Source organism: Stegostoma tigrinum, chromosome 24 (genome assembly GCF_030684315.1).
Source record: "Stegostoma tigrinum isolate sSteTig4 chromosome 24, sSteTig4.hap1, whole genome shotgun sequence".
Classification (NCBI taxonomy): Eukaryota; Metazoa; Chordata; class Chondrichthyes; order Orectolobiformes; family Stegostomatidae; genus Stegostoma; species Stegostoma tigrinum.
Window position 1 is genome coordinate 26,185,892 of NC_081377.1, and position 19,912 is coordinate 26,205,803.

General features: G+C 39.3%; 1 protein-coding gene across 4 annotated transcripts in view; it reads right to left on the reverse strand.

Moving 5' to 3' along the window:
- Nucleotides 1–19,912, reverse strand: part of col8a2 (collagen, type VIII, alpha 2) — a 173,217-nt gene that overhangs the window by 68,220 nt on the left and 85,085 nt on the right. For 2 of the 4 annotated variants that reach the window (XM_048558318.1, XM_048558320.2), the window contains exon 2: nt 4,212–4,307. The exons of the other annotated variants lie outside the window; for them this stretch is intronic. The gene's annotated coding sequence lies outside the window, so the exon portion shown is untranslated. The remainder of the gene's footprint in view (nt 1–4,211; nt 4,308–19,912) is intronic. 4 annotated transcript variants of the gene reach the window in all.

Below are 19,912 nucleotides of genomic sequence, written 5' to 3' on the forward strand. Positions count from 1 at the left end.
ATCCAGGGGTGTCAGCCATACAACAGCTCAACGCCAGACACCCAGCAAATAAACTTTGCATTTCCTTTAAATCCCTATTGCAAGTATATTTCTTTTAAACAATTAGTCAGGGCTTGGTTGAAGAATGAATCCAAAAGTGAACTATGTTTTAAAATGGTATATGTTCATCATTAGATTGCAACTGAACTTTTTAAAGTCATTTCAATCATCATTTCAATTATAATAGGAAGAAGGTTCTTGCATTTATTATGGATATGACAAATATTTATAAGATGGATGCTATTGACAATTTCTCACACTAGTGTGTCAGTCCAGAGAAAGCAACGTACCCCATCACAGCTGTTTCTTAAATGAGTCCAAATGTTCCAAATTAGAACCATTTGCAAGGTTTCAAAAGGGAGGATCTTTTTCTTCAAGTTTGGATTATTGGGGATAACTAGAGTTAAAATATAACTTTCTGAAGAACAAAATGGGCAACTTGAGATACATTACTTTTGAAAAACTGGGAAGAGTGTTTGCTCATGAGTTAAACAAATGAGGCTTTTCACATGGGGAGCAGTATGAGAAGATTGACAGATGGATAGGAGGCTAAGGTGTGCTGTTTAAACTAGGGCAGGGATGGCTGATCAAAAGCCCCTCCACTGCTACTCTATCAACCCCTCTAATAATCTGATATGCTTTAATTATTAGGAAAGAATGTTGTGAAAATAACATAAATAGTTTGAGTTCAATAGACAAAAATCTATCAAATGGAATATGGGAAAATGCGAAGTTGTTCACTTTGGAAAAAAGAACAAGTGTTACTTAAATGGAAAACATCACAGAATTGGTAGTGCAGAGAGATTTCGGTGTGTTTCAATGTGAGTGACAAAAAGTGAGTAATCAAGAAGGCTAATGAGATAATATCCTTTATTATGAGAAGAATTGAATATAAAAGGAAGGATGATAAACAGGAGGGTGGAAGAACACAGCAAGCCAGGCAGCATCTGGAGGAAAGGAGGAATCAACGTTTTACGTATCACCCTTCTTCATTCAGTTCCGAAGAAGGGTTATACCTGAAACGTTGGCTGTTCCTTTCCTTAAGATGCTGCCTGGCTTGCTGTGTTCTTCCGCCCTCCTGTTCATCTATCTGCAGATTTTTTTTATCACTTTGCTACAGTTGTACAGGGCTATTGGTGAGACTACCCCTTGAATACTCTACAACAAGGTGTGGAGCTGGATGAACACAGCAGGCCAAGCAGCATCAGAGGAGCAGGAAAGCTGATGTTTCGGGCTTAGATCCTTTTGAATTCTCGGACTCTCCAGCATCTGCAGTTCCTATTATCCTTGAATACTGTATGTAGTTTTTGTCTCCCTACTTACGGAAGGATGGACATGCATTCAAGACTATGCAGGGAAAGTTTACTAAATGAATACCTGGAATAAGTGAGGTGTCTTGTGAGGATATATTAGACAAGCTGGGCTTGTTTCTGCCAAAAATTATAAGCGTCAGATGTTACGTGATTGAAGCGCATGAGATCCTGAACGGCCTTGACAAGATGGACTTGGAAACAACGTTTATCTAGTGATTCAGTCCAGAAATGGGGGTACCATTTTAAAACGAGGGGGCACACGGTAAGGACAGAGATGAGAAGAATTGTTTTTCACTGGGGGTTGCATGATGTTGGGACTCTACCTCAGAAGGCAGTAGATGCAATGTCACTGAGTATTTTTAAAGACAGAATTGGATAGGTTATTGTGATGTAGGGAAAGCAAAGGTTTTCTGAATAGACTATTTCTGCTCCTTTGTCATGTGTTCAAGTTCTATATTTGCAGTTTGATTGATGTACTTTCCATCCTATTGCATGTGGATTAACATGGAGTGGTACTTTATATTTATCTAGTTGGCCACATTTACTGAACAAAAAATAGATTTTAAAAATCTTGTTATCCTTGTCTTTATCATTTACCCATTGACCATTTTTGCATTCTTGTTTTTAATGTTGTGAGACATTTTGGTGGGTAGATGAATTTAGAATTTAGAATTTATTGTCATGTGTACTTTTACAAAACAAATACAATGAAGAGTGATATGAGTCGCCTTACCATGGTGCCTGTATTAATGACAGAAGTCATAAGTAAATTCATAAAAATAAAAAGTAAACTTAAGACAAAAGTTCATCACAGTCCATTTAACAGCTCTGGGTTTTGGAGGAAGTAGATCAACACACAGTGGATCAACGAAACACACAGCTGGAACGAAACAATCAATTCATGACAAGAATGCCATGCCGGGACAAATCCGACATGCCGGGCTGCTGGAAAAACTGGGCTGAAAGCCTCTGCTGAAGAAAACCATTGCCAGGACACACAAGATTGCCACCCTGGACAAAAATAACCATGCTGGACTGTCGGATCGCTGGACCAAGAGCATCTGCCGAAGAAAACACTGCCAGGAGAAGATTGCCAACCTGGACTACCATGCCAGACCATCACAATACTGGGCCAGAAGTGTTCACTGAAGATGAGGATTGTTGCTTGGATTTGGGGACCTGCTATCTGATCACCACCAAGGCAGCAAGGTCTGCACCTTTACATCAGCCTGCTATCCTCTCAGCCTGATACTCCACTTTTTCAACTTTATCTGTTTCCAATACAGATCTGGCTTAGCAGTCCCACGAACGCCCTCACCAATACCTTAGCTATTCATAGATCCGTTACTCCTGTATCTTTTATTTATTTTGTTATGTTTATTCATATTATCTTACATTAATCTCACTTCTGCCATTTAATCATTTTCAATTTCCTTTTTATACAGATCATTCTCCTTCCTCTTTCAAAAGTGCCTGTGCACGTCTGTTTCTGCATGTGGTTTCTGTTTAAAGGTACATGTGAATGCCCGAGTGCATATGCATGTCCCTAGGTTGGAATACTAAATGTGTTCATCTTTCCATGCATGTGTGCATGCTTGAAGCTCCGTGAGTGTCTGTGCTGGCATACACGTGTTTGTGTGCATGCATGAGCATGTCTTTGTGTGTGCTTGCATGTATGCACGTGCCACTGGATGAGTGCAAGTATTGTCTGAATGTACATCTGTGCGTGGTCCATTCTCCTGTTTTTGTTCTGTTTGTTCTTAAATGCTGAGTTCGAATAATTTTGATCGTTCCAATTTAACTTGGACAGTTGACTTTCTACAGATATTGACTGACTTGCCTTGTCCCAGCATTTCATATTTTTAATTCTGATTTTCATCTTTTGTCATTTTTTTAATCTTAAAGTTCTCTTACAATAGTCGTATCTGGGAGTCTCCTTCTTTCATAAATCACTGTTGTATCAAGACAATTTTCAAACATTCTTCCATTAATGCATTAACACGATTGATTTACGAGATTCCATCATATTTTGGCATAAATAGATACAAACAATGGTTAATATCATAATTAATGAAAATGAAAATTGGCAGCTCAGGTGAATTCTAACCAATAGATGAACGACTAAGGCTACCAAATGCTCTGAATCGTTCTCCAATTTCCCGTGTATACTGCAATTAGTCGTACAATGTAAGGAATGAAATTTCAAGTCTAAACTTGAAATAAATAAAGGCAGGATCTGACTTATATAGATATAATAATTAATGCTGGTTTGGAAATCAGTGTTATAGTAAATTAGATACAGTTGGCTGTTCACACCTGGAGCCTAGATTTAAGTTCAACATAGGCTAATAGGACGTTCTATTAAAGAAACAAGGATACTGCAATGACAGAGCACAAGGCTCCGCATTTATTTATTGTTGACCTCGGTTGTCTGGTACCGAAAATGTCAATTTTCCCAATGTAAATAATACACCTTTATGAATATAAGCTATTTGGATGAAAGGTAATACAAGACCATTAAACTTGCTCGCAGGTTCTTGGTAGTACGGCTGATCTGAGACTTCAGCCCTTTGCCGAATTCAACAAAGATATCAACTGAAATCTGAAAACCTCTATTTTCCAGACTAAATGAGATTGAAGAGAGGAGAAACTGAAGTCAACCTGGGGAAGAAGGAATGGAAGCATAGCCCAAAGAGGGTCTATTTTAACACTGGACTGTAATTGCAGACGTTTCTAGCACATACTTGTATGTTGCCGCCAACAGCCACAATGGTGTACGGCTCACTTCAAGATCAGATATGGAACAGTACTGTGAACCCTTGGCATGCTTTCATTTCCTTTGCAGTTTCAATCACATACCTTTTTTCAAAATTGTTTCCTGCTATTTTCTATTGTTGAATACGCCAGAGTTAAGTTAATACTGCATACAAAAAAAATCCTTATGTGCTGGATCGTCTGAAAAAATAGCAGAAAAATATAGACCGTGAGGCCAAGATGAAGGAAATGCACCGAAAAGTGTTCTTCACAAGTAATGAGGGAACCTGAGATATATTTCCATAATATTTCTTTGTACAATTTGAATTTAGACAAAATACATCTTTTCTTTAAATAAGATCAATTGGCAGCCAAAAATCTCTCAACTGTGCACTGTAACATAACAGAGATCAAGTATAAAAGAACTTGCCATTATCTAAACAAGCTAAACTGTTCTTAATAATTCAGGATTATGATGAAATACAGGAGAACACAGGGTTTTTTCCACATTGTAATTAAGGTTAAGAGCTGGCAATGGTGATTAATGTTTTTGACTACTTTGTGAAACAGTAACAAGATGCAGAGGTGCAGATTTTCACTGCAAAATGAGGTAGCGTTAGTTAGGACACCTCCTGATTCATCACATTAGCTTCAAAACAAACTTGCCCGCATGGCAGAACTTTCAACTTTCATAGGGTTAAAATGGGGCTAAGGGACAGTACGTGATGAAGTTAGGCCTACCTCCCTCAATGCAGATTGGAGGTTGCCATTGGTGTTGTTCTCATTAAACATTAGTCCTCTAGTTCATACTCCTCATTCTTCCTATGCCCCATATATGCCAATTTATGCTATCCCCATGCTGCCAACTAACTCCATGAGGCCTTGTAGTTCCTATGCAACATAATGACAACTCGTGTCTCCACCCATCCTTATGACATCTTCTTGCCCCTATACCACCCTAAAACTAACAAATGACATAATCCACAATTTTTTGCCCTTACACTATCTATGCTAACTTGCCCAGTATCTACTGTGAACACATCTTCAGAGCCATTTTGAGATTAAATAAAATAAAGTTTTGTGTATTTATTACATATTTCATTATATTAAAAAATGTTGAATTTGTGTAAGCCAGTTCAAAACATTTAATGCCACATAGGAATATAATCCCTTATAAAAACTAACAGTTGTATTTATAAATCCACAGAGAAAACAAATAATCTTCTGAAAGCCTCTTTCAGCTTTCAATCAACCCATGAATTTAAAAGGCAGCCAAACATTAATAATACTATAGAATTATGTCAGTGAAAGGCTACTGTAAGTGTAGGATAGTCATTTTTCAACTCTCATAGATAATATGCGACCTATTTTTTCATATTTTAAATGACTGAAGATTTAAATAACTTGATAGCTTGAGTTAATTTATCTCTCACTACAAAGGCCAGAGTTGACTATTTAAACAACTTTGCAGCTCAGCAATTCAACTGACCTTATCAATTTTTACCGAGCATTTACAATTACTGCAAAATACCATATCCCTATGGTTTAGTTAAAGACTTAATGCAGCATAAGTGTGGTTTGTTTGAGCCCATAAATCAAATGGCCCTAATGATTTGAAAGTCCCTCATACGCTTTTTGCCTGGTCCCCTTTCCCTTATTGTCAAAAATGAGCTCTGTTGTAAATGGAAGGACTGGACTTTTTGATCCTCGGTATGATAGATTCTTCATGGAGTTGTCACAACCTCATGAAATTCCAGACCAAAGTTCAGGTAAATGTTTAAGTAACTGTAGAGATGATACTTGCATGCAGAGGTTGGATTTAGTATAAAATGGTCTGTTACAAACCATTGTTGACGACCAGCCTCTGACTTACTTTAAAAGAGAATTCATCATTTATGACAATTCAATAAAGTATTTATTTCAATATTAAGTGCTTTGGCATTCACATCCTAAACATATTGCATCAAATTCAAGTTTCCTCTATATACATTCTGCATACATTGTAGCCTGAAACTTTCAGTTGTGCACAGAGGCAAGAGCTGGAGAGATGGATCGAGTTGTCTCCAGAGCACAACACCTTATGCTTGCCTTTTAACATTGAAAAATGGTGTCTAGGTTATCTTCTAAATATATTTTGAGGGGGTTTAGACCAGTCCATAACATTGTGTTATTTTCACTTGGCTGTAAATGAAACACCTAATTGGTCAGAATTAACCTTAAAGACTTTGAAAAAAATCCTAATCTAATCCTAAAGATGTCATTCTCTTTTGCTAAGAGAATATCATCCAATCTGATAACTGCAGCTAATTTTTTTGTTTTCCACGAAAAAGAAATATTGATTAAATGGTAATAAAATCACTTCGTCAACCATACAACTTGAAAAAGTAAGAATTAATTCACAATCATGGAAAAGTAGCAGAATCAAACCTAATTTAAGTTCCTGAGACAGCTAAAATAAAAATGATAACCGAGCACTGGAGTATAAAAACAGAAGTTGCTGGCAAAGCTTAGCAAGTTTGGCGCATCTGTTAGAGTTAATGTTTCGGGTCCAGTGACCCTTCCTCAGAGTGTTCCTTACTCAAGTGTGTGGAAAGGACTTTTGAACAAATAATTAGGGCTCCTTCTGGTGAGCTCAGTGCACCAGCCACACCTGCAAAGCTCCACGTAAGAGAAACTAAATTATCAATGAATCCCTGCAAGCATTGGCAAGCTAATGGTGCATTGCAAACACATTGCTTTTCAAGAGATAACCCTCTAGGATTTACAGAAGATGAGCAGTGTCTTAAAGTGTTACTGGCAGGCTCCCAACATTTCAGCTTCCTCTGTTCTTATGCTCAATGGTACGTAATAGGGAACCCACCATGTTTCACAAAACAGAACTTTAGGCATTGTGAAACATATGCCACAGGAATTGTTCATTTGCTCCAGATAGGAAATTGAAATGTTTTGGTACTTTGGATGGTGGAGGAATGACAGTATATGGGACACTAACATTAAGTCATTGCAATTGGAGAATGGAAATTTGTAAATAATTGAGATAAGTCAAGTTTTGGAAATGGTACAATAGCTGCAGACAAGACTAGCATAATCCAAGTAATATCCTATTGTTTTCAAGGAAGCTGTGACTGGTGCTAGTGAACTGTGTTGTGAAATAATACCTCATGCAAGATTGTGCTTTGTAACTGTTACCAGATAAACAGGCAGGTTAATTGTCGGATTGTTTATTTTGATTTTATTTATTTTCAGGATTTCTGGACTTCTTACTGTTCAGGCATTGTGATATAATTTAACAAGAACAGTGACTCAACGGTTAGCACTGCTGCCTCACAGCACCAGGGATCCGGGTTCAATTCCACCCTTGGGCAACTGTGTGGAGTTTGCACATTCTCCCAGTGTCTGCGTGGGTTTCCTCCAGGTGCTCCAGTTTCCTCCCACAGTCCAAAGATGTGCAGGCTCGTTGGATTGGCCATGCTAAATTGCCCATAGTGTTCAGGGATGTGTAGATTAGGGGACTGGGTTGGGGTGGGCGGGGGGGTGTGGGGAGCTGCTCTGATGGTCGGTGTGGGCTTGTTGGGCCAAAGGGCCTGTTTCCACACTGTAGGGATTCTTTTTTAAAAAGCATGCTGTGTTAAATTGAGTTAAAATGAACTCACAGGATTAAAGACCAATTTGCAGCTAGACTGAGGATCTGAAAAGGATGAGGTTATGGAGATTAACCCTTAGTTTGTAATGAGTATTGTTAATGATTTGCAACAATAGGGTAGTATTATCTTGTTTCAATTACTTTCAGTGGATTTTCACAGATAAATGTAGACAGGAACTGAGCGCTCATTAACAATGGACATATGAATTAGCTGCAGATGTAGGCAATTCATCCCCTTGATCTACTCTATCATTGAAGAAAATAGTGATTGATCTGGTTGTGACCTCAACTTCTCCTCCCCCTGACAATCTTTCAACCCACTGCTTTCGAAGAGAGCGTCTACTTGTCGTTTGAAAAAATAATGGAAGTCCCAGTTTCCAGTGCCTTTTGAGGAAAATAATTCCGAAGCGTTACAGCTTTCTGTGTGAAAAAAAAGCCTTATCTCTGTTTTAAATGGTTGACTCATCATTTTTAAAAGGCATCCCCTAGTTCCTGATTCTCCATAAGAGGTAACAATCTCTCCACATCCATCCGTTCAAGCTCCTTCAGGATTTTATGTGTTTCAATCAAGCTGCTATAGGGTTGAGTTATTTTTCAATAATTAATAATTTGACGTGATTAAGCAAGTGAGGAATGAAATTATAGACTGCATAGTCATGGTTAATTGTTAAATAGTCCTTGTGAGGTAGAAGTTAATTTAGCCCTGGTTAAAAGTATGTTCATGGGTTTATAGATTTGTTGCTTTGTATTGCTCAAGCTAATGTAAGCTTATACTGATAAATGTGAATATGCTCTTGCAGTGGATTCAGACTTTAATCAAAGGCACAGCTATGTTTTAAAATAACTTACAGTGTAAAATTGGGGTATATGTGAGATAACAAGGTATAGAGCTAGATGAACACAGCAGGTCAAGCAGCATCAGGAATACTGACATTTTGGGTTGAGACCCTTCTTCAGGAATTAGATTAGATTCCCTCCAGTGTGGAAACAGGCCCTTTGGCCCAACACGTCCATGCTGCCCCTTGCAGAATCCCACCTAGACCCATCCTCATATAACCCATCCCTGAACACTACAGGCAATTTAGCATGGCCAATTCACCTAGCCTGCACATCTTTGGACTGCGGGAGGAAACCAGAGCACCTGGTGGAAACCCACACAGACACAGGGAGCATATGCAAACTCTGCACAGACAGTCGCCTGAGGCTGCAATTGAACCTGGGTCCCTGGTGCTGTGAGGCTGCAGTGCTAACCACAGAGCCACCGTGCCACCCAGAAATGAGTTATATGTATTTGTTTGGTTATTTAACTTTAATTTGTTTTACATGCCAACAGTTATTGTGGAGTGACATGTGGTTCTTACAGTTAAAGGATATCCCTCCAAACTTTTCCTATTCATGTACTTCATCGTAATATAACTTGTCCATTCACAGTATTGTTCCAGTAAGCCTTCTCTGAATTGCTTGCAATGCATTTACATCCTTCCTTAAATAAAGAAAACAATATGCTATTCAATACAGTACTCTACACATGATCTCAACAATGTCCTATACAACTGAAGGATAACCTCCTTACTCTTCTACTTAATTCTCCTTGTAACAAATTATATCATTCTTTACACTTCAGATACTATATGAGGTCATGTGAGGGACAGCAGGCTATAAATTGACTGACCTCAATGGGCAAAAAATCAGAGAAAAAGACCTCAAATGGTCTTCAGGGGCAACATAAGATCACATAGATGTTCAATGTCAGTCAATGAAACATAAAGATGCAGGCTGAGAAGTATAGTGAGTCAGATTATATTTATAGTTGATCAGAAAGGAACACAAAAAAATGGAATACCTCAGCTTAACATTAAGGATAAAAAGGGTATTTTCTTATGTGAGTGCTTGGGAAGCGTTAGAAAGGAGCTTAGACAACATTAGTAATTAATAGCTTAAGAGAAATTTCCATGCGCAGAACACTGTGCCATATAGAACAGTTGATGTCAAGAATTGGCATATTTAAGGGAAGGTTAAATAATTGGTGTCCTAGCTAACATTTATTGTGCATCAACTTCACTAAAACAGATTGATTCCCGGCTCATTTATCTTCTTGGTATTCATCTATTACTTGAAATTGGATGTGAGTTGCTTTAGGATTTCATGGGGATGTGAAAAGCGTAATGTAAATATGAGTTGTACATTTTGAATGTTTGAAGCAAAGAAAGGGGACCACTAAGAGAGGTCAAACTATTGTGATGTATTCTTGAATACTCTCACAAAGAGTGAGCATAGGCATGATAATTTGAACTGACTCCTGCTCTGCGAAATGTTATAGTTTGAGCGAGCTGTAGATCTAAACTGTATGGTACAGTTCAAGACTTCAACTCAGCTAGAGAACATGGCTTGAAAGACGGACCAAAATTTATGTGCATCCTGTATAAGATATTGAAAGGTCAATAGACATTGCACGGAGATACACTCCTTCAGAGGCAGTTCACACAAACTGGCCTGCTGTTCTGTGCCAATATGTAGCTATGTGCAGTAGGTAGTGGTAGCTTGAAAACACCAAGCCTGTAGACAAAAAAAGAAGAGAATGTTGCTATCACTGATGGAGGACATCCACAGCTAAAAGAGGGAAATTCACATAACCTTGAATTAATTATTGCATTAAATACATACTTAACACTACTGAGCAATGCAGAATGAATATATTGTTACCATATTTTTCAGTCTATCATTTTTTTGATTGTGCATTGTGATTTGTCAAAAGCCAGTAAGATATTTCAGGAGGAAAGAATGAAAGAGCTAAATTTGCATTTTGTATAAAATCTTGCATAAGATCTGAATACTGCAAGACCAACGGAGTGCCTTTGAAGGAGTTACTGTCACTGCACAGAGAAATGAGGAAACCAATAAGTGCACAGTGGAATCCCACAAAACAGCAAACTAATTAGAGAACCTACCCAACAAATGGAAAACACTGATATTTTAAATATTAAAACTGCTTATAATCCATCAAATCTATATTTATTTAAATATGAGAGACTTTTAATTGAAACTAATGTACAAATGTCAAACTTCATAAAGCATAAAACTTCTACAATTGACCCTGCTTCTGTGAGGTTAACCACATTGAACTGGACAGCAATGACTCCCAGCGGATCTGAGCTACAATTCTCACTTACCAGTACCTCTAAACAATCCAACCCTTTTGAATCCAAATGCTTGCCAGGAAACTGCAGAACTAACTGAACATATTTATTGTGCTTTGCCAAGCATTGATGCAGCCTCAGTCTGTTTCGAAGTCTCATTTTTTAAAACATTTACATAGTTGAATGTGAGACAAAGTTTTCATTTAGTTAGGAATGAAAGGATGTCTGGGAGGACCTCAATAAAAAAAGTTTTTGGCTACTTCTTTAATAGTTACTAATGTCTTTACAGCAATGCAAGTACTTATTTGCCTTCTGATAAATGTTGCTAACTCTTAATGCCAGTTCTGCATTTCCTTCATCTTGTCAAAGAGAAAATCACTTGGCCACAGATACCGGCATCAGTAAGGTCAAGAGGACAGTGTTTTCTGTAAACTGCTGCAGAAAGCAAACATTTGTTGCTGGAAGAATTTCCACATTCTCTGTTCTAAATAAACAGGTTCTCAACTTTATATTTTTCTTTACTGACTTCAATTTTAGAAGTGTAGTAGTAGCATTAAACATCTGGTATTTATCAATTTCGGGAGGCATATACTTAAATATATTGAATGTCTTTTATAGTGTTGTAAGCTCCTTTCTGTTGCTTTCTGTAGCTTCCTTTTGTCTTGTCTAGAAATCAGGTGTCTGGCATGTTTCAAAGGCTGTGGTAATGACTCTGGGTCAATTATGAAAGTTGCTAACAGGCCCATTCCTGTAATTTTTCCTACCTCCCAATATAAAAATGTCCAGTCTTTGATGGATACCAGTTCAAACGGTATGACTCAGATTAATAACTCAGGGCATTGTCTAACAAGGTCACTAACCTACAATATAATTCTTCATCAGAGTCCTAACTGTGCACCAATCTTGAACAGACAAAAGAAATACAATCTTAATAGGTTAACTTTCACATGCCTACCACCGCATTTGCATTAAAAAATCGGGATGAGAATTGAACAAAATAACTGTCCGATCTTGACTTAGCTACAACATGTGAATAAGCCTCAAAGTGGGTGGTAAGTGCTTCTGTAAAATATAGGCTAGGAATCATCAACACAAACGTCAAAATCAACCATCAATGCATCAAAAGCGATTGTCACGAAGACCTATCAAGGACACCTGCCAAGGGAAGCTGTCAAAGGGAGCTGTTAAACTGCCAAGGAATTCAAAAGTCTTGTTCTATATATCTTTGAAAAAAATGTCTAAAATGTTAAAAAATTCATTGCTTACTATTTCACCCCATCTACTGACATGAGCCCGAGAGTCTCCATTTCGGGATTACTGCTGGCTGATGTGTGACTCATTTCATAACCATCATTTTCACCATTGCATTTCACAACCTCATTGGTATCATGTGATGATAAATAAATTCTAGTCCGTTTTGTAAGGGATGCACTCAAATAATTTTTTAAAATCAGGTATTGTGCAGTTGAAGAAATGTGAGCGCAGCAAATGGATTGTTATGAATTGGATTTTCTTTTCAAAATAGTAGTCATTACAATACATAGTTCGAAGCTGATTTAGTCGAATGTTGCCTTACTTTATTCTGTGTCGGTCCTGAGGACTGGCACGGTAGATACAAGGTGAGTTAGTGTGTCATTTGTAAAGGACAGGGATGGTGGTTCGGGGCATGTATTTGTATGAGTTAGCATGAAGTTGCCACAGACGGTCATGGAGATGGGTAGGGTGCATGGGATGTTATGCATGGTATGAAAACATATAGAGTATGAAAACATATGATGTGGAAAGAGTTGGCACAGATGGGGCATGGAGAGTCTATGGTGAGTGAGGGATTGCAATGGTTCAGGACTGTTTTATGTTTTATCTACATATTAAGTGCAGTGATTGAGGTTTTGCCTCCAGTGGAGCATTTTACCCAGTACATTGATACTTATGTTTTTTTCCATAATGCAAGAAACTGGACATAGATATATTGATATTTAAGAATCCAATAGATAGTTATTACATCTACAATTGTGGACAAGTCTTATATTCAAAGGCACATCAGTGTCAGTGCTAATATTAAGTTAACACGTAGCAACACAGCAATGTGCTTTCAATAGCATGTTACAGTTCATGTTAATTTAGTTAAGATGCAGAATGCAATCTTTCTATACTTAAGACACATGCCATGATACAATGGATGCATCATGACCATGTGTCTTAAAGACATATTGACTATGAATCATTGCTCAACATGTGGAAGCTGACTGACCACATTCAAATGGGGCATGGCCATGAAGATGGTTTTTGACGTCTCCCTCATATTGTAAGACAGATTACTCTGTGTTACAGTTGAAAGTTGGTCCATTGCCTTGTTGAAAAATTAGCTTTGGAAGAGGAAAGCTAATTTTCCAGAACTTCTCAGCTTGATTAAGAATTCTAGCGCATGATATTAATTAGCAGTAAAATGTGATCTTCATACAATAAAATAAAAGCTTGCTTTTCGGGTTTTTAAAAATCAGATCGTAATTTGTCTAATTTTTTTAAAGATTAGATTCCCTACAGTTTGGGAACAGGTCCTTTGGCCCAACAAGCCCACACCGCCCCTTGCAGCATCCCACCCACACCCATCCCCCTATAACCCACACACCCCTGAATACTATGGGCAATTTAGCATGGCCAATCCACCTAGCCTGCACATCTTTGGACCGTGGGAGAAACTGAAGAAAACCGGAGAAAACCCAAGCAGACACGGGGAGAATGTGCAAACTCCACACAGACAGTCGCCTGAGGCTGGAATTGAGCCTGGGTCCCTGATGCTGTGAGGCTGCAGTGCTAACCACTGAGCCACCGTGCCGCCCCCAAATTATGGTATATTATTTCAACACTTCTTGAATTTCTTAGTTGCAAGAATGTTTTTCATTAAAAACAACTTATGTGCCATAATCTAGCAAAAATGCAATGACCAATATTATGGAATACAAAACTACATCACATTAGAATAGGTTACTGTTGCAAACACATCTACAATTATAGGATAATAAAATGTGAGGCTGGATGAACACAGCAGGCCAAGCAGCATCTCAGGAGCACAAAAGCTGACGTTTCGGGCCTAGACCCTTCATCTCTGAAGGGTCTAGGCCCGAAACGTCAGCTTTTGTGCTCCTGAGATGCTGCTTGGCCTGCTGTGTTCATCCAGCCTCACATTTTATTATCTTGGAATTCTCCAGCATCTGCAGTTCCCATTATCTCTGATACAATTATAGAACAGCCTGTTGAAAATCATGAATAATTTGAATTTTATATGCTGATTGCTGAAAATGACAGAGAAATCCTTAAAAATTAAGAAAGGTGTACATTTTTTGTGTGTTCGATGTTTTGAATTATGGCCCAAGCTAATTGGAGTATTAGAACTTGATATTTTTACTCCTTACTGACAATATATTCATCATTTTTATGACATAAAATTTATCCAAACTGTAGGGCAGCACGGTGGCTCAGTGGTTAGCACTGCAGCCTCACAGCGCCAGGGACCCGGGTTCGATTCCCACCTCGGGCAACTGTCTGTGTGGAGTTTGCACATTCTCCCCGTGTCTGTGTGGGTTTCCTCCGGGTGCGCCGGTTTCCTCCCACAGTCCAAAGATGTGCAGGTTAGGTGGATTGGCCGTGCTAAATTGCCTGTAGTGTTCAGGGGTGTGTGGGTTATAGGGGGATGGGTCTGGGTGGGATGCTTCAAGGGGCAGTGTGGACTTGTTGGGCCGAAGGACCTGTTTCCACACTGTAGGAAATCTAATCTAATCTAATATGCCGAAAGTATCTGTAACAGTGATTCATACCCAAACAATGGTCATTGAAATGTCACTGATTGGGACACATTTTTGAAATAAAACCAGGAAGGATCATATACAACATCCAAATGAACAACATGTTTAAACAGAAGTGAAATGTGACGAGTAAAATCTGTTATGTACGGAATAAAAGCAAACACTTCACTCCAAATATACCTAGTGGGTCACAAAATTCTTTTAGCATGAAAGTATCCTTGTTTCTGTGAAACAATTGCTCACATTTATATCACATAATCTGCAATTTTTATTTCAGCTAATCAAAGGAAAAGGATAATCTCTCAATATTTATCCAAAATTTGTTCTACATTTCTCCTTCAAAAGCTGTCTGACTAATGTTCTTGGCTCTCATATCAAACACATTTTTCTATTCCATTTGTGATGTATGCTTCATTGTTGACTATAGTTTTGTTCACTCTGAATAAAGAAAATAGCATTGTAAAAAGGTCATCTTCTTACAAATGCTATTTATTTGTAAATCTAATTACCAAAAATGCATCTTAAAACAATATAGTAGACTATTCTCCTTCAGTGAAACAAAATCATCCTGCCAGCTACTGGGAAGCACAAGCTGTACTCCAAGTTGAAGAAAATGAGATTAAGATTCCCAAAAAAATATTTTAATTCTTTAATCAGACATAGATGAAGAATGTATGTGATAAGGAGCCTGTTTCATTCATTTTGCTTGCAGCATTGTAGATGTTACACCAAACATTACTGCAAGCATTAGTTTAGTATGTTGAACTATTGTGAGAATTTTTCACTGTACTAAGGAACTTCATTGTACACTAATGGTTTTCTCAAATTGTTCATATATAATTCTACAATAGAATGGGCAGATTGATTCAATTCTCTGAAAGACATGGGCAAACATGGTGGGAAAGAAAAGTCAAGGTGAACAAAAATTGTCGAATACACTCAGTGACTGGTCAGCTAATTGAGTTAGCATGAGAAATAGTGTGAAACAAAAGCCAATAGTTATGCAGTGCTGAACGCAACAAATGCTGGAGATCACAGCTGGTCAGACAGCATTCCTGAAAAGGGAGATAATGGGAACTGCAGATGCTGGAGAATTCCAAGATAATAAAATGTGAGGCTGGATGAACACAGCAGGCCAAGCAGCATCTCAGGAGCACAAAAGCTAACGTTTCGGGCCTAGACCCTTCATCAGAGAGGGGGATGGGGAGAGGGAACTGGAATAAATAGGGAGAGAGGGGGAGGCGGACCGAAGATGGAGAGTAAAGGAGATAAGTGGAGAGAGTATAGGTGGGGAGGTAGGGAGGGGATAGGTCAGTCCAGGGAAAACGGACAGGTCAAGGAGGTGGGATGAGGTTAGTAGATAGCTGGGGGTGCGGCTTGGGGTGGGAGGAAGGGATGGGTGAGAGGAAGAACCGGTTAGGGAGGCAGAGATAGGTTGGACTGGTTTTGGGATGCAGTGGGTGGGGGGGGACGAACTAGGCTGGTTTAGGGATGCAGTAGGGGAAGGGGAGATTTTGAAACTGGTGAAGTCCACATTGATACCATATGGCTGCAGGGTTCCCAGGCGGAATATGAGTTGCTGTTCCTGCAACCTTCGGGTGGCATCATTGTGGCAGTGCAGGAGGCCCATGATGGACATGTCATTTAGAGAATGGGAGGGGGAGTGGAAATGGTTTGCGACTGGGAGGTGCAGTTGTTTGTTGCGAACTGAGCGGAGGCTTGGGGACCGCTTTGCGGAACACCTCCGCTCAGTTCGCAACAAACAACTGCACCTCCCAGTCTCCTTCGGGTGGCATCATTGTGGCAGTGCAGGAGGCCCATGATGGACATGTCATCTAGAGAATGGGAGGGGGAGTGGAAATAGTTTGCGACTGGGAGGTGCAGTTGTTTGTTGCGAACTGAGCGGAGGCTTGGGGACCGCTTTGCAGAACACCTCCGCTCAGTTCGCAACAAACAACTGCACCTCCCAGTCTCCTTCGGGTGGCATCATTGTGGCAGTGCAGGAGGCCCATGATGCAAACCATTTCCACTCCCCCTCGCATTCTCTAGATGACACGTCCATCATGGGCCTCCTGCACTGCCACAATGATGCCACCCGAAGGTTGCAGGAACAGCAACTCATATTCCGCCTGGGAACCCTGCAGCCATATGGTATCAATGTGGACTTCACCAGTTTCAAAATCTCCCCTTCCCCTACTGCATCCCTAAACCAGCCTAGTTCGTCCCCTCCCCCCACTGCACCACACAACCAGCCCAGCTCTTCCCCCCCACCCACTGCATCCCAAAACCAGTCCAACCCATCTCTGCCTCCCTAACCGGTTCTTCCTCTCACCCATCCCTTCCTCCCACCCCAAGCCGCACCCCCAGCTATCTACTAACCTCATCCCACCTCCTTGACCTGTCCGTCTTCCCTGGACTGACCTATCCCCTCCCTACCTCCCCACCTACACTCTCTCCACCTATCTTCTTTACTCTCCATCTTCGGTCCGCCTCCCCCTCTCTCCCTATTTATTCCAGTTCCCTCTCGCCATCCCCCTCTCTGATGAAGGGTCTAGGCCCGAAACGTCAGCTTTTGTGCTCCTGAGATGCTGCTTGGCTGGCTGTGTTCATCCAGCCTCACATTTTATATTCCTGAAAAGGGAGCAAGTTAATGTTGAGTCTATGAGTGATAATGGGAACTGCAGATGCTAGAGAATCCAAGATAACAAAGTGTGGAGCTGGATGAACACAGCAGGCCCAGCAGCATCTCAGGAGCACAAAAGCTAACGTTTCGGGCCTAGACCCTTCATCAGAGAGGGTCTAGATCACTCTTCATTGGAGCTCTGATGAAGAGTCATCAGGACACAAACAGTTAGCTGGCTCTCTCTCCATGGATTCTGTCTGGCCAGTTGTAATCTCCAGTATTTGTTGTTTTTAGTACAGACTCCAACATCTGCAGTAATTTGCTCCGAAATAATTATACAGTGCCTGTCATGTTAAGCACTCCACACAACAAATTACTTTTTTTATGAAATCCAGTAATTGTTACTGTGGAGGTGCTGGTTAGCTCAGTTGGCTAATGTGTGGTTTAGATTAATGCCAATAACTTGAGGTCAATCTCTGCTCCTGCTGAGGTGGGCTCTGGGACTGTCTCCTCAGCCTAACTATCGGAAAAATATCATAGCAACTTGCTGTCCTTTGGCAAGACACTTCCTTCAGACAGACCATTCACTAGGAAGAATTATTACAATGTCAACAACAAGACTAGATTGTTGGCCATTTCACGGCAGCGTAGATGAAAGCAAATTCAGCTTAAACATGATCTCAACTCAACCAAGTTTGAAATATACCAATGTTATTCATCCTTTACAGAATTTACATCTGTTTAAGTAAGTTATTGATTAATAGTGATTTATGCACTGCTGATAACCAAAGCTTGTAAAGTGGAGGTTCCAGTTGCTGGAGGTAAAGTTTATTCAGTGTTAAATTAAATCCAATGACCATAATTATCACATAGGAATATATAAGAGTAACTATATTTGGATCAATATTTCATTACTACAAAAGCATTTCACTTTGGTCAGTGCTTTTTTATTCATTTTCCTAGACTACCACACTTTTCTCTCCATAACCCAGCATATATACTTCCTTCTTAGCTGAGAAGCTGCCTCCACAGGTTTCTGAGTCCGATTGTCTAAATCGATGGTATTATGCACAGGGAGGAATTCCTGCAGAAACTCAGCAGGACTGGCAGCCTCTGTGAAGAGAGCAGCACTTAATATTTCAAGTCCAGATGACTCTCCTTCAGAACTTTGATCTTGAGTTCTGAACAGCCATATTAGAGCTAAAATGCTTTCAGATCTCCAAAATCCACAATGCTTTTGATGGTATACATTATAGTTCTTATTTTGTTTAAGCTGGCCAATTATTAGAATAGTACTATTCTAATCATAAGTTAATGTGATGAGTTGAGATAATAGCCATATATAGCTCCTTACATGAAAAGAGATTAGAGACAGCAAACATTGTATTAAAAAAAGTACTTAATATACAGTTCAAGTGCCATAACCAGAAGCCAATGGAACAAGAGCTAAAAACTGGGATTAGACTGAATAAATCTTTCTCAGTCAATTCAGGTATCTATAATTTGCTCACTGGGGTACTGCATTGGAAAGTAAGCCTCACTATTGATGGAATCTTCACAAACAGGGAAATCTGACTGAACCAGTAGATCACCAAGTTTGCATGATTTACTAACTCAGGTTAAAAGAACTTGCACACAAGTTTTTTTTATCATTAACAGGAAAATCACTAATTATTTGTACCAATGTCAATTGTTGTAAAAGCTCATCTGGTTCACCAATGTCCTTTTGGGAAGGAAATCTGCCATTCTTATCTCGTCTGGCCTACATGTGACTCCAGACCAATATTCTATAAATGTGAAGTACCTATGGAAGCTTAAAAAGAGCGCACTTCTTACATATGAGTTAAGACTGTGAATGTGGGTCTCATATTATAACTTAACTAAATAGAGAAGGAATAACCTCCATCTCCTGAAGATCTTAAAGACTTACTTGAACTCCAACTTTAGATATTTATCTTTGTGGCTTTTTCAGCAGTAACCTTTGCTTCTGTTGCCATGACAACATCAATGTTTTGTGTACTGTGTTAATAAAGTAAATTGATAAAACTTGTACAAAATCAACGCATTACTTTCTTTGGCACTACATTAGTCATACTGATCCCCAATGACTCTTACTCAACCACACTGATTAAATAACCCATAAAAGGCACAGCAAATAGATGGTAAGTACAAGGCTTCTTGGTCAGCCAAAGAAAAATATATTTTTAGGATAAAATTTCACTGTGGCCTGTGGTAATCTGTTAGTTATAACACAGCTATTCTACTATTTTATAAAGAAATACAAAACGTATTGAAATTTAATTGGTTAAACTTACAAATCAGACTTGATTTAGCCATTTTTACCATGTTAATCTCAATAGGCTTATCCTACTAACAGCATCACTATCATCATCTTGCATTTATCTCCTTTTGCATTATGTTCCTCTACTGTTACAATTCATGGGATAGGTTTTACATTCTCCTTGTTGGGTATATTTCCAGAGGTACAGATGAGGAGTGGGGGAGGGAGGGTGGCATGTGAAACATAAGGGGTGCCCAAGGCATCAGCTTCCCTGTCAACTGACAATACAGTAGGTGAGAGAGCACCAAAACTGACAGCC